Source organism: Dipodomys ordii, unplaced genomic scaffold (genome assembly GCF_000151885.1).
Source record: "Dipodomys ordii isolate 6190 unplaced genomic scaffold, Dord_2.0 Scaffold50, whole genome shotgun sequence".
NCBI classification, from domain to species: domain Eukaryota; kingdom Metazoa; phylum Chordata; class Mammalia; order Rodentia; family Heteromyidae; genus Dipodomys; species Dipodomys ordii.
In genome coordinates this window covers 4,187,171-4,199,599 of record NW_012267266.1, presented here as the reverse complement: position 1 = coordinate 4,199,599, position 12,429 = coordinate 4,187,171, and the positions used below count along the sequence as shown (strand labels likewise).

General features: G+C 44.9%; 1 protein-coding gene across 1 annotated transcript in view; it reads left to right on the top strand.

Annotated features, from left to right (window-relative positions):
* Positions 1-875: 875 nt before the first annotated feature.
* Paip2 (poly(A) binding protein interacting protein 2) overlaps positions 876-12,429 on the top strand; it is a 20,376-nt gene continuing 8,822 nt past the window's right edge. The window contains exon 1 of the mRNA XM_013020361.1: positions 876-1,002. The gene's annotated coding sequence lies outside the window, so the exon portion shown is untranslated. The remainder of the gene's footprint in view (positions 1,003-12,429) is intronic.

Sequence of the window (12,429 nt, the reverse complement as noted above, 5' to 3'; positions counted from 1 at the left end):
AATAGACTTTGCCAGAGAACCATGCAGACATCCAGGTACAGAGAACAAAGGTTTATTGCCTGGAAAGGGGGCCAGCAAGACTTCTTCTCACAAGGGAGGAATGAGAAGAAGCACCCGCTATTGTCTGGGGTGACCTATATAACCTAGGAGGTTTAGGAGGGGCTAGAAGGGGCTAGGAGGTGGAGACCCTGATGTGGACGTTTGGGCCAGGGGCTTCATCATGCCAGACTAGGATTTATGGCTACTATCCAAATAGTAGATAAGGGTCCTGCAGCTGCCCAGACCTGAGGGTCACTCTAAGGGGCTCTTGTTGCCTTCTGCCCCAGAGAAGTGCCATCCCAAGGTAAAGGGAGTTGGAAGTTGATTACTGCCTTTACTACATGGGCCAATGCTGCCTAGGAAGGGAGCTTGCTAAACTGTGGAGAAGGGGAGGAGTGGACTGGGCTATAGGAAGGGACTCAATTTGCTAACACTAAACTTGTCTCATTTTTATGTGTGAAGATGTCGATGTGACATCGGTGCATGTCCCTCTTAGTGTGGCACTGTTAATTAGTTTTAGTGTGTATGTCCCCGCGGGCGCGTCGTGCTAAAGTTTTTCTTTGGTGTCTACGTAGTACATCCCATCATTCTCGAACAATGGGGACACCTGCTCACACCCTGCTCCCTAGAAGACGGTGAGAAGTTTGGTATAACAAGCAGTCTGCCGCCAGGACACGCCGAAAGGCAGTTGCGCAAGCCACGCATACGTGTACCGCGCACAAGACCTTTAGAGTCACGCGTTCTCTCTTCCGCCCTCTAGTGGCCCAAGAGGGGCAGAGCTGACAGAACGAGGGGGCGGGGCCAGCTGCGGAAGTGAAGTCACTTCCGGCCTGGGTGTTTGTTTGGACTGGAGAAGGGAGGCGGCGGGCGAAGCGCACGTCGAGCGGGGGAGCGGCGCTGCCTGTGGAGATCCGCGGAGGCCGACAGGATTCGTTGGCTGCCGTCCCCGCTGCCGTGCACTGGGTGAGGGGTCCCTTCGGGCGGTGCAACGAGAAGGGTGCGGCGGCCCTAGTAGTCGAGGGACAGCACCTCGGAGACGGCTGAGGAGCCGAAAGGGTCCCCCAGGTTGCTGGCCCTGGAGTGCCGCTTTTCCTCCGTCGTTCCTAGCCTATTTCCGCCAGTCTGAGGGATAAGCTTAGGTAGACTTCATTTCTTTCTCCTCCGAGAAATGGCCGTCGCTTTTTTTCTCATTGTCATTATTTATGATTTGGATCTCGCAGCCCTCTATCCGGGTCCTTGGTGACGCGCGAGGGTTGCCGGGATAGCACTTAGTAGCGTTCCTCAACCCTCAGTCTGTTTCTCCTGGCTTCCCCTCCCGGCCTTGTACCCTTTCTCCTGCCCCCCTACTGCCGCCTCGGCAACAAAGCTCATTGTTTCTACCCACTTTACGCCTGCGCGTCGCCACGCGCAGCTCCTATCCGCTGCGCGTGCGCGCTCCTGCCGAGGGTGGGGTGGGGGAGAGGGGCGGGGAGACTGGCGGGCTGGCGTGGTCCAACGGAGCACTCCCTAACCGTCGAACGGCCTGTATCGTTCATTCAGTCTTTCTGGCCTTTTTCTTCCATCTCTTCGCCATCCCTAACCCTTACTTGGGATATTATTGACTCCCATGCTCCAGATAGGAGGGCCTTTGTCTGGGGGTGCTAGGGAACCCTTACTGTAGGAGTCCTTTGAGCCAAATTAAAGATCTAGCCAGGTCCTCTTTACCATTCACGAATAAAATCTCCTCCACAGCCACCATCAGAAAAAGGGGTGGGGACTTGTAAAGTTATTTTTAAAAACAGTTGTTTCAGCTGCCAGCAGTAATTTTCTCATGAATACTAAAAGGTGCTTTCTCTGCTTCCTCGTGTTTTCTTGCCTCCCCTGATGTTGCAGCCCCATCTCACAAAAACTTAAAACTGTAGAATTTACCTTGGGGGGCGATCTAAAATAGCAGACAGCCTTTGACATTTATTAAAGCAAAAACACATGCTCATTTCGTTTTTATTGGCTAGTCTTACGCTGTGAGAGAGTTGTTTTTCACGGAATTCATTTTAGCTGTTGATCAGGTGTTTAAATTCTCATTAAATAACTTTAGAAATGTCATTGGATGTGAGTTGTGTTTGCCAGTTGGAGTCTAAGGATTTTTGGTGAAATGGTATTTGTTGTTTGGTAGTCCATGCTTGTGAAAGGATTTGGCGGCAGTTATTTATTGTGACCTTGAACACAACTATAAATACAACTATTTCTCACAACTAACACAAATAAAGATAGGTAACATTCCAAAAAATTATAGCCTGTTTATTTGTTTCTTTAGGGGATGGGGGAATGGCAATTTACTGTAATGGTTAAAAGGCTGTGCATATTGATCCCTGAGAACTCAGATTGAGGTATGGAATTTTTACCCTCTTTGAGACAGAGTAAATGAATAGCAGTTTTTTTTTTGTTTTTGTTTTTTTGGGTCCGGTCATGGGGCCTGAACTCTGGGCCTGGGCGCTGCCCCTGAGCTCTTCAGCTCAAGGCAAGCGCTCTACCACTTGAGCCATAGCACCACTTCCTGCTTTTTTTTTTTCTGCTTATGTGGTGGTGAGGAATCAAACCCAGGGCCTCATGCATGCAAGGCAAGCACTCTACCACTGAGCCATCTTCCCAGCCCCTATAGCAGTTTTTTTCCTTGAATAAGTAGTAAGGCTATTCAAGTATCCTTTATGATCCCAGAAAATGATTGGTGTTCTCATTTTTTATACTTTAATTTTAGTGAAAATCATTTATGCAGTGTCCACTATTAGCAGAGAAATTTAGTGACATTGAGGGAAAATTTTTTTCTGGTCCTGGGGCTTGAACTCAGGGCCTGAGCTCTGTCTCTTAGCTTCTCTGTGTTCAAGGTGAGTGCTCTACCACTTGAGCCACAGTGCCACATCCAACTTTTTCTGAGTAGTTTATTGGAGATAGAGTCTCTTTCTTTCCCCGACTGGCTTTGAACTGTGATCCTCAGATCTCAGCCTCCTGAGTAGCTAGGATTACAGGCATGAGCCACTGGTGCCTGGCTGCCAGGCATTTTTAAGTGATTTTAACAGATGGTAACTATTTAATCAATAAGTCTAAGAAGTAAGCACTACAATATGATGAAGCCAACTTGAAGTAACTTGACCAATAGCATATACTAGGAAGAGAATTAAAATCCAAGGTGCTGTATATACTGTATGTGATTTTTTTTTTCGGGGGGGGGGGGTCTGGTCATGGGGCCTGAACTCTGGGCCTGGGCGCTGTCCCTCAGCTCTTCAGTTCAAGGCTAGCGCTCTACCACTTGAGCCATAGCGCCACTTCCGGCTTTTTTCTTTTTGCTTATGTGGTGCTGAGGAATCGAACCCAGGGCCTCTGGCATGCAAGGCATGCGCTCTACCACTGAACCACCTTCCCAGCACTGCATCTGATTTAATGACATGTGAGTGATATGTAGGTGGTTAGTACAGCTGTTTAACTCTAGTCCTTCTGAGTTTGGTTCAAAATTAGTGTCCAAATCATTCATTTCCTATCATCTGGATCACCTGTATAGCAGGTGTTTGCATTTATACAACACAGTTTAGGTTTTTTTTCTTAAATTTCCTCATTGTTTAGTGCTGTCCAGCAAAGTAGACATTAACCACATGTGGCTATAGAGAACTTGGAAATTTTAGTTGGTGTGTGTGTGTGTGTGTGTCTGTCTGTCTCTGTCTCTGTCTGTCTGTCTCTGGCTCTATCTCTGTCTGTCTCTATCTCTGTCTGTCTCTATGTCTGTCTGTCTGTCTCTCTGTCTGTCTGTCTGTCTCTCTCTCTGTCTGTCTCTCTCTCTCTCTGTCTGTCCTAGAGCTTGAATTCAGGGCCTGAGCACTATCCCTGAGCTTTTTAAGTTCAAGACTAGCACTCTACCACTTGAGCCACAGCACCACTTCTGGCTTTTGGTGGTTAATTGGAAAGAAGAAACTGACATATTTTCCTGCCCAGGTTGGCTTCAAACTGCTATCCTCAGATTTCAGTTTCCTGAGTAACTAGGATTACACATGTGAGCCACTGGCACTTAACTGTTTTGGTTGATTTAAATGACTGTATGTAGTTAGTGGCTCTCGTATTGATGGCATGGGTTTGAAAAGGTTTGAATTGCTTCTGCTTATTTTTTATATCAATTTATATAAAAACATTAGGATGGGGTTTCTTGGTTTTCTTTGGTTCTGGACCTATAGCTGGAACTCAGAGAGGTGGTGCTGTCCCTTAGCTTTTTTGCTCAAACCTAGCACTCTGATACTTGTGACACACTTCCACTTCTGGCTTTTTGCTAGTTGATTGGCGATAAGAATCTCCAGGATTTACCTGCTGGGTTGGCTTGAAACCTCAGAGCTCAGCCTCCCTAGTACGTAGGATTACAGGCATGAACCATCAGCACCCAGCTTCTTGTTTTGTTTTTGCAGTACTGGGGTTTGAACTTGGAGCTTTGCTTGGTAAGCAAGCACTTTAATTACTGCTTGACCCACACCTCCAGCTAGGTTGGTGAGCTTTTTAATGATGATGGTGAATGGTGAGCGCAACTTACTTTATCTAATCCTAATCACTTTTGTTGCACTGTAGTTGAGATTACAGTTATAGCCTACAGGTGAGAGACCTGCAGTTTTTGGCTATTTGGATATAACATCATTTGAAGACTATACCAAGCTGTGGATTCAGGCAGGCAGGCAGGCCTTGGGGTGGCAAACAGGCCTTTGGTAACAGTGAAGGAGAAATATACAAGAAACACACTTTAGTCGTACCATGTACCAAATGATTTCAAGGGTCTCTTACACCTTATAGGATGGACATTCCTCTGCTAGAAATTTTATCTCTTAAAAGTGTATTTAATATACACCAAGGCGGAAAATTGTTATGTGTCAGATGCTCTACTTAGGTACTTTTACAGTTACCCACTTTTCAAATAAGGAAACAGATGGGTTAAGTAACTCATCCATAAAGGTATTCTGAATCTAGCAACCATACTTTTTTGGTGGGAGTGTGTGGAGTGATACTGGAGTTTGAAATCAGACCTTTTACTTGCTAGGCAGGTACTCTACTACTTGAGCTGCACTCCAGCTTTTTTTTTTTTAACTATTAGTTTAATTTTTTCATGTATGGTTTCACTCTTTGTTCTCCTACCTCTACTTCTTGAGTAGCTGAGATTACAAGCATTCTGCTATCACACCTGGATTAATTTAGATGAGATTTCATTAACCCTGCCCTGGCTGACCCTGAAGAGTAAACATCCCATCTTAGCCTCTTGAGTATTGTCAATACAGGTGGGGGCCACTGTGCCTTTTGTTGTTGTTGTTGCTGCTGGGGCTTGAACTCAGGACCTAGGCACTGTCCCTGAGCCTCTTTTGCTCAAGGCTAGCACTCTGCCACTTCTGGTTTTCTGGTGGTTAATTAGTTTCATGGACTTTCCTGCTTGGGCTGGCTTTGAACTGCAATCCTCAGATCTCAGCCTACTGAGTAGCTAGCATTACAGGCATGAGCCACTAGTGACCAGCTTGTTTTTGTTTGTCAGTGTAGAAGAACAAAGACTAATGGAATTTTTTTCCCCCAAAGTTAGGTCTGAACCTAGATTTTTTGGACTTGCCAGGCAAGTGCTATACTACTTGACATATTCCCTCCTCTCCTCCAGCCCACTTGCCCTCCCTCCATCTTTTTTTCTCCCTCCTCCCTGCCCCCTTTTGCAGTACTGGGGCTTGAAATCAGGGCCTCACACTTGCTAGGCTGTCATTCTTACCATTTGAGACCCCTAACTTTTGTTTTTATTGAAATAGAGCCAATAAGCAAGGCTAGCCTTGAATGCACAGTCCTTCCTCAGATTTGCTGAGTTCTGGGTTTATACTTACTTGCCACATAACAGACTTCCAGGACTCCTGTGGGAATTTATTTCTTTTTAACTGCTAAAAAGACTAGTATGTTAATGCATATAACCTGTATATTATATGTGTGTATATGCTACTCAAATAAGGTGCAAGAGTCAAAGTAGTTCAAAGTGGTGTCCTAGGGAATAAGAAAAAGTGAAGGCAGTTGGGCACTGGTGGCTCACACCTGTCATCCTAACTATTCAAAGCCAGCCCAGGCAGTAAAGTTCATAAGTGGAATACTAGCCTTGAGTAAAAGAAGCTCAAGGACAGTGCCTAAGCCCTGAGTTCAAGCCCCAGGACCAAAAAAACAAAACAAAAAAAAGGATCAAGGTAGATTAATGAAAGAAACAAGAATTTTGAATTTTAATGAGAATTTGTAAGAAATCAAGCTCAGGAAGATAGATGGTAAAACAATCATCTTCTATATAATTATTTATTTTTATGCTATGAGGTTTGAACCCGGGGACTGGGCACTATCCCTGAGCTTTTTTGCTCAAGGTTAGTGCTCTACCACTTGAGTCACAGTTCCACTTCTGGCTTTTTTGTGTTTAATTAGAAGATAAGAGACTCAGAGTATTTCCTGCCCCAGCTGGCTTCGAATTCAATCTTCAGATCTCAGCCTCCTGAGTAGCTAGAATTACAAATGTCAGCCACTGGCACCTAACTGTCCTGTTTTTGTTTTTGTTATTTTTTAAATTAGCATCAGTTAGTTCTACAAGGGAGTTTTGTTGACATATCTCATATTTACATTCAGTGTACCTTAATTAGACCTGCCACCTCACCAGCTTCTTGGTTTCTTTTTCATTTTTTGTCTGTCATGGGGCTCAAGGTGAGCGCTCTACCACTTGAGCCATAGCCCCACTTCCAGTTTTCTGGTGGTTAATTGGAGACAAGAGTCTCATGGACTTTTCTGCCTGGGCTGGCTTTGAACTATCATCTTCAGATCTCAGCCTCCTGAGTAGGTAGGATTACAGGCGTGAGTCACCAGCGCTCAGCTCTTTTTGGGTTTCCTTTTTTTTTTGGTTAGTCCTGGGGCTTGAACTCTTGGCCTGAGTGCTGACCCTCAGCTCTTCAGTTGAAGGCTAGTGTTCTAGCTCTTGAGCCACAGTGCCACTTCCAGCTTTTTCTGCTTATGTGGTGCTGAGGAATCAAACCCAGGGCCTCATGCATGCAAGGCAAGCATTCTACCACTGAGCCACCTTCCCAGCCCCACTTGTGTTTCTTTTTTTTTTTTGTCAGTCGTGGGGCTTGAACTCTGGGCCTGGGCGCTGTCCCTCAGCTCTCCAGCTCAAGGCGAGCGCTCTACCACTTGAGCTACAGCGCCACTTCCGGTTTTCTGGTGGTTTATTGGAGATAGGAGTCTCACGGTCTCTCCTGCCTGGGCTGGCTTTGAACCACGATCCTCAGATCTCAGCCTCCTGAGTAGCTAGGATTACAGGCGTGAGCCACCAGCGCCCGGCTCTCAATGTTTTCTTTTTATATGTTGTTTTCAAGATAGTTTCTTACCTGTTTTTAATTATGTCTAATTTGATTCCAAACCCATTACACTTTAGGCGTATGCCTGTATTATCAGCTACTTGGGAGGCTGAGGCAGGACGACCAGTTGAGTCTTAAGAGTTAAAAGCCAACTTTGGCAATATACATACAAAGTTTTTAAGCTGGGCACTGGTGGCTTATGCCTCTTAATTCTAACTACTCAGAAGGCTGAGATCTGAGGATGGCAGTTCTAAGCTAGCCCGGGCAGAAGAATCCCGGTGAGACTCTAATCTCCAATTAACCAGTCAAAAACTGGAAGTGGAGCTGTGGCTCAAAGTGGAAGAGTGCTAGCCTTGAGCAAAAGAGCTCTGGGACAGCATCCAGGCCCTGAAATCAAACCCCACAACTGACATACATACATAGAGTTTTATAGTGGGTTGTGGTGGCACACCCCTATAATCCCAACCCCATGAAAGGCAGACACAAAAATAAAGTTAATATGAAAAATAAAGTACAAAGTATTTCCCTAAAGTAAGTCTAGGATGTAGATCCACAGAGCACTTGCCTAGCTACTTCTGGCTTTTTCTGCTTATGTGTTGCTGAGAAATTGAACCCAGGCTTCATGCATGCAAGGAAAGCACTCCACCACTGAGCCACCTTCCCGGTCCCCTTCCTCCCCCCCCCCCGTCATTTTTTTTTTAATGCAATATTTGATATTGAATCTAGGTGAAAGGTATGTGAGTATGTGTCTGTTGTACTATTTGGATTTTATTTTGTCAGTTGTGGGGTTTGAACTCAAGCCCTTGAGACTATCCCTTAGCTTTTTTGCTTGAGGGTGGGCCTCTAACGCTTTGAGCCACAGAGCCACTTCCAGTTTTCTGGTAGTTAATTGGAGATAAGAGTCCCATGGATTTCTTGTCTGGGCTGGATTCAAACTGTGATCCTCAGATCTCAGTCTCTTGAGTAGCTAGTATTACAGGTGAGAGCCACTAGTGTCTCGTCCCTAAAGCAAGCATTATGTTTTTTGGAAGTAATGGGTTTTGAACTCAAGACCCTCTTGCTACCACCTGAGCCACAAACACTGCTCTATTTTAATTTTTTTTGTAGCTACAAAATTATTCAAAAACAGGATCATAGTACTTAATCACATAATTAAAGAATTTTAGAACAGCAGGGCACCGGTGGTTCACTCCTGTAATCCTAGCTACTCAGGAGGCTGAAATCTGAGAATCGCGGTTCAAAGCCCGGGCAAGAAAGTCTGTGAAACTCTTATCTCCAATAAACCACTAGAAAACCGGAAGTGGCTCTATAGCTCAAGTGGTAGAGTGCTAGCCTTGAGCTGAAGAGCTGAGGGACAGCACCCAGGCCCCGGAGTTCAAACCCCACGACCGACGAAAAAAATAATCTGATATATTAGCAGGGTTTAGGTAGCTACTCAGAAGGCTGAAATTTTAAGATTGAAGTTTGAAGCCAGCTTGGGCAAGAAAGTTCATAAGACTCTTATTTCCAGTTAGCCAATGAAAAGCCGGAAGTGGTACTGTGTCTTAAGTGGTAAAACACTAACCTTGAGCAAAAAAAGTCAGGGACAACACTCAGGCCTTGAGTTCAAGTCCACAACAAATGAGTAAATAAAGTTAAGGGACAGCTGGGTACTGGTGGTTTATAGCTGTAATCCTAACTGTTCAGAGGCTGAGATCTGAGGATTGTGGTTCAAAGCCTACCCAGGTAGGAAACTGCATGAGACTCTTACCTCCAATTAACTACCAGAAAACTGGAAGTAGAACTGTGGCTCAAAGTGATAGAGCACTAGTCTTTAGCAGGAAAGCTTAAGGACAGTGTCAGGGTCCCTGAGTTCAAGCTCTACGACCACCACCAACAACAAAAATTTGATGTATAATCTAATGTATTAAAAATACCTTGAGCTCAGTGATTGTAGACTTGTCAGCCTTATGGTTTTTATTTGGTTATTGTGTTTTTATTTGGCTAGCTATAGCCAGAAATCTGGTTACCAGTTGTTTCTTCCCTCAGCTGTCTATGAATATTAGTGCCGAGGTTCCCTTTCATTTATATTGGCTTCAGTTATGATTTATATCTTATGTATGTGGGAGTCTGAGAGGTTCCAAGCCAGACTAGACTCCATCTCCACAGAGGAAAGCTGGACTTAATGGTGTCCCAGCAACAATGAGAAGCCTAAAGTAGGTGATTGAGGCTCAGCGAGGAACCTACATGGGAAGTGAGATCCCAGCTCAAAAATAACCAGCAAAATACAGAACCTGTTGCAATTGTTTTGGAAAGGGGAAGAGAGCGTGATAGAGGGTATGAGATGATTGAAACATTGTAAGCATGTAGAAAGATAATAATGAAATCCCCCTTCCCCAAGTAATGTTAGCTAATAACCAGCAAAAAAACGGGCCTTGGAGATGTGGCTCAAGTGGTTGAGTACTACTCTAATAAGCTCAGGGTTCTACATTGAACCCCAGTGCTGTCACACAAAGGGAGATAGGGGTCCAGCTAAATAAATTAAGAAATATATACATGGAAAACTGAAATAAGAAACAAAACCAGGGCCTGGGAAGGTGGCTCAGTGGTAGAGTGCTTACCTTGAATGCATGAGACCCTAGGTTTGATTCCTCATCACCATATAAACAGAAAAGGCTGGAAGTGGTGCTCTAGCTCGTGGTAAAGCACTAGCCTTGAGTTGAAGAGCGGAGGGACAGTACCCAGGCACAGAATTCAGGCCCCATGACCGAAAAAACAAAAAACAACAACAAAAAAAACCAACACCAAAGTTGTCTTTGTGCCTATTAGCTACTGGTTCAGGGCCAGTCAAGGCAATCTACTAAACTGTATCTTCAAAAATAACCAGCAAAAAGCAGGGTGAAGGTATGGCTAAGTAAATTGTAAACAAAACAAAACCATATATTTGACACTAGTTTTACATATATTAAAAAGGATTCAATGAACTGTGTGCTGGTGGCTCATGTCTATAATACTAGCTACTCAGGAGGCGGAGATCTGAGGGTCACAGTTCAAAGCCAGCCAGGCAGAGTCCCCATGAGACTATTATCTCCAATTAACCATTAAAAAAACCAGATGTAGAGCTATGGCTCAAAGTTAAGAATGCTAACCTTGAGCAAAAGAGCTCAGGGACAGCACCCAGGTGCTAAATTCAAACCCTACAACTGACAAAAAAAACAAGGATTCATCAGGGAACTCGAGACATAGAGGACTTCAACACAGACCTGGAGGAAAAAGCAAAAAAATGGGCTCTGAGAGATTCAGAGCTAAATTGCAGGACTGTGAACCTAAGAGGGTGCTAATAGTTTGATTTTACTTTCAGTCTTTTGACTGATTAAAATCAGTTTCAAAAAGAATTTGAGGGCTGGGAATGTGGCTTAGTGGTAGAGTGCTTGTCTAGCATGCATGAAGCCCTGGGTTTGATTCCCTCAATACCATGGAAACAAAAAAGGCCAGAAGTGGTGCTGTGTTTCAAGTGGTAGAATATTAGCCTTGAGCAGAAGAAGCTCAGGAACAGTGCCCAGGCCCTGAGTTCAAGCCCTAGGACTGGCCACTATATATATACATATATGTGTGTGTGTGTATGTATATATGCATGCTTATATATATTATCATTTCACATAATGAATAACTATTTTAGATCGTGCTGTGTGTGTGTGTCTGTGTCTATGTCTGTCTGTGGGTGTCCTGAGTTGCTTTTGCTCAAGGCTAGCACTCTACCATTTGAGACACAGTGCCAAGTCTAGCTTTTTTAAATAGTTTATTGGAGATAAGAGTCTCATGGAAGCCAGGCGCCTGTGGCTCACGCCTGTAATCCTAGCTACTCAGAAGGCTGAGATCTGAGGATCGCGGTTCAAAGCCAGCCCAGGCAGGGACATCCGTGAGACTGTTATTTCCAGTAAACCACTAGAAAACCGGAAGGGGTTCTGTGGCTTAAGTGGTAGAGTGCTTACCCTGAGCTCTTCAGCTCAGGGATAGCGCCCAAGCCCAGAGTTCAAGCCCCACCACCAACCAAAAAAAAAAGAGTCTTATGGACTTTACTGTCTGGGTTGGCCTTGAACTGCAATTCCCTCACATATTAGCCTCCCCAGTAGCTAGGATTATGTGTGAAAGCCACCAGTTCCCCCTCCCCCCCTTTTCGTGTGTGTGTGTGTGTGTGCGTGTGCGTGTGCGTGTGTGTGCGTGCGTGTGCGTGCATGCGCACTGGCCTGAGTGACTTTTTCATTCAAGGCTGGCGCTAGCACTTGGGCCACGGCTCCATTTCTGGCTTTTTGGTGGGTTAATTGGACATAAGAATCTCACAAACTTTCCTGCCCAGGCTTGTTTCCAACCTTGGTCTAAAAATCTCAGCCTTCTGGGCTGGGAAGGTGACTCAGTGGTAGAGTGCTTACCTTGCATACATGAGGCCCTGGGTTCAATTCCTCAGTACCACATACGCAGAAAAAGCCAGAAGTGGCACTATAGCTCAAGTGGTAGAGCGCTAGCCTTGAGCTGAAGAGCTGAGGGACAGCGCCCAGGCCAAGAGTTCAGGCCCCACGACCAGCAAAAAAACAACAAAAAACAACTCAGCCTTCTGAGTAGCCAAGATTACAGTCATGAGCTACCAGTGCCCAACTTAAGTGTTCTACTCTGTGTGTGTGTGTTAAGTATTTTACTTTGTGTATGTATGCAAATGCTAGTACTGAAATTTGAACAAAGGTTATTCTGATTACTCAGCATTTTCCCTCTTGAGCCATACTTCTTCCACTTTTTTTTTTTTTTTTTTTTTGCTACCAGCCCCTAGCTAAGTGCCTTACTGTTAAGTTATATCCACAACTCTAGCCGTAGCTATTTCTTTCTTTTTTTTTTTGGTCAGTTGTGGGGCTTGAACTCTAGGATTGGTCGCTGTCCCTGCGCTCTTCAGCTCAAGGCGAGCGCTCTACTGCTTAAGCCACAGCGCTACTTTTGGTTTTCTAGTGGTTTATTGGAGATAAGAGTCTCACGGAGGGGCTGGGAAGGTGGCTCAGTGGTAGAGTGCTTGCCT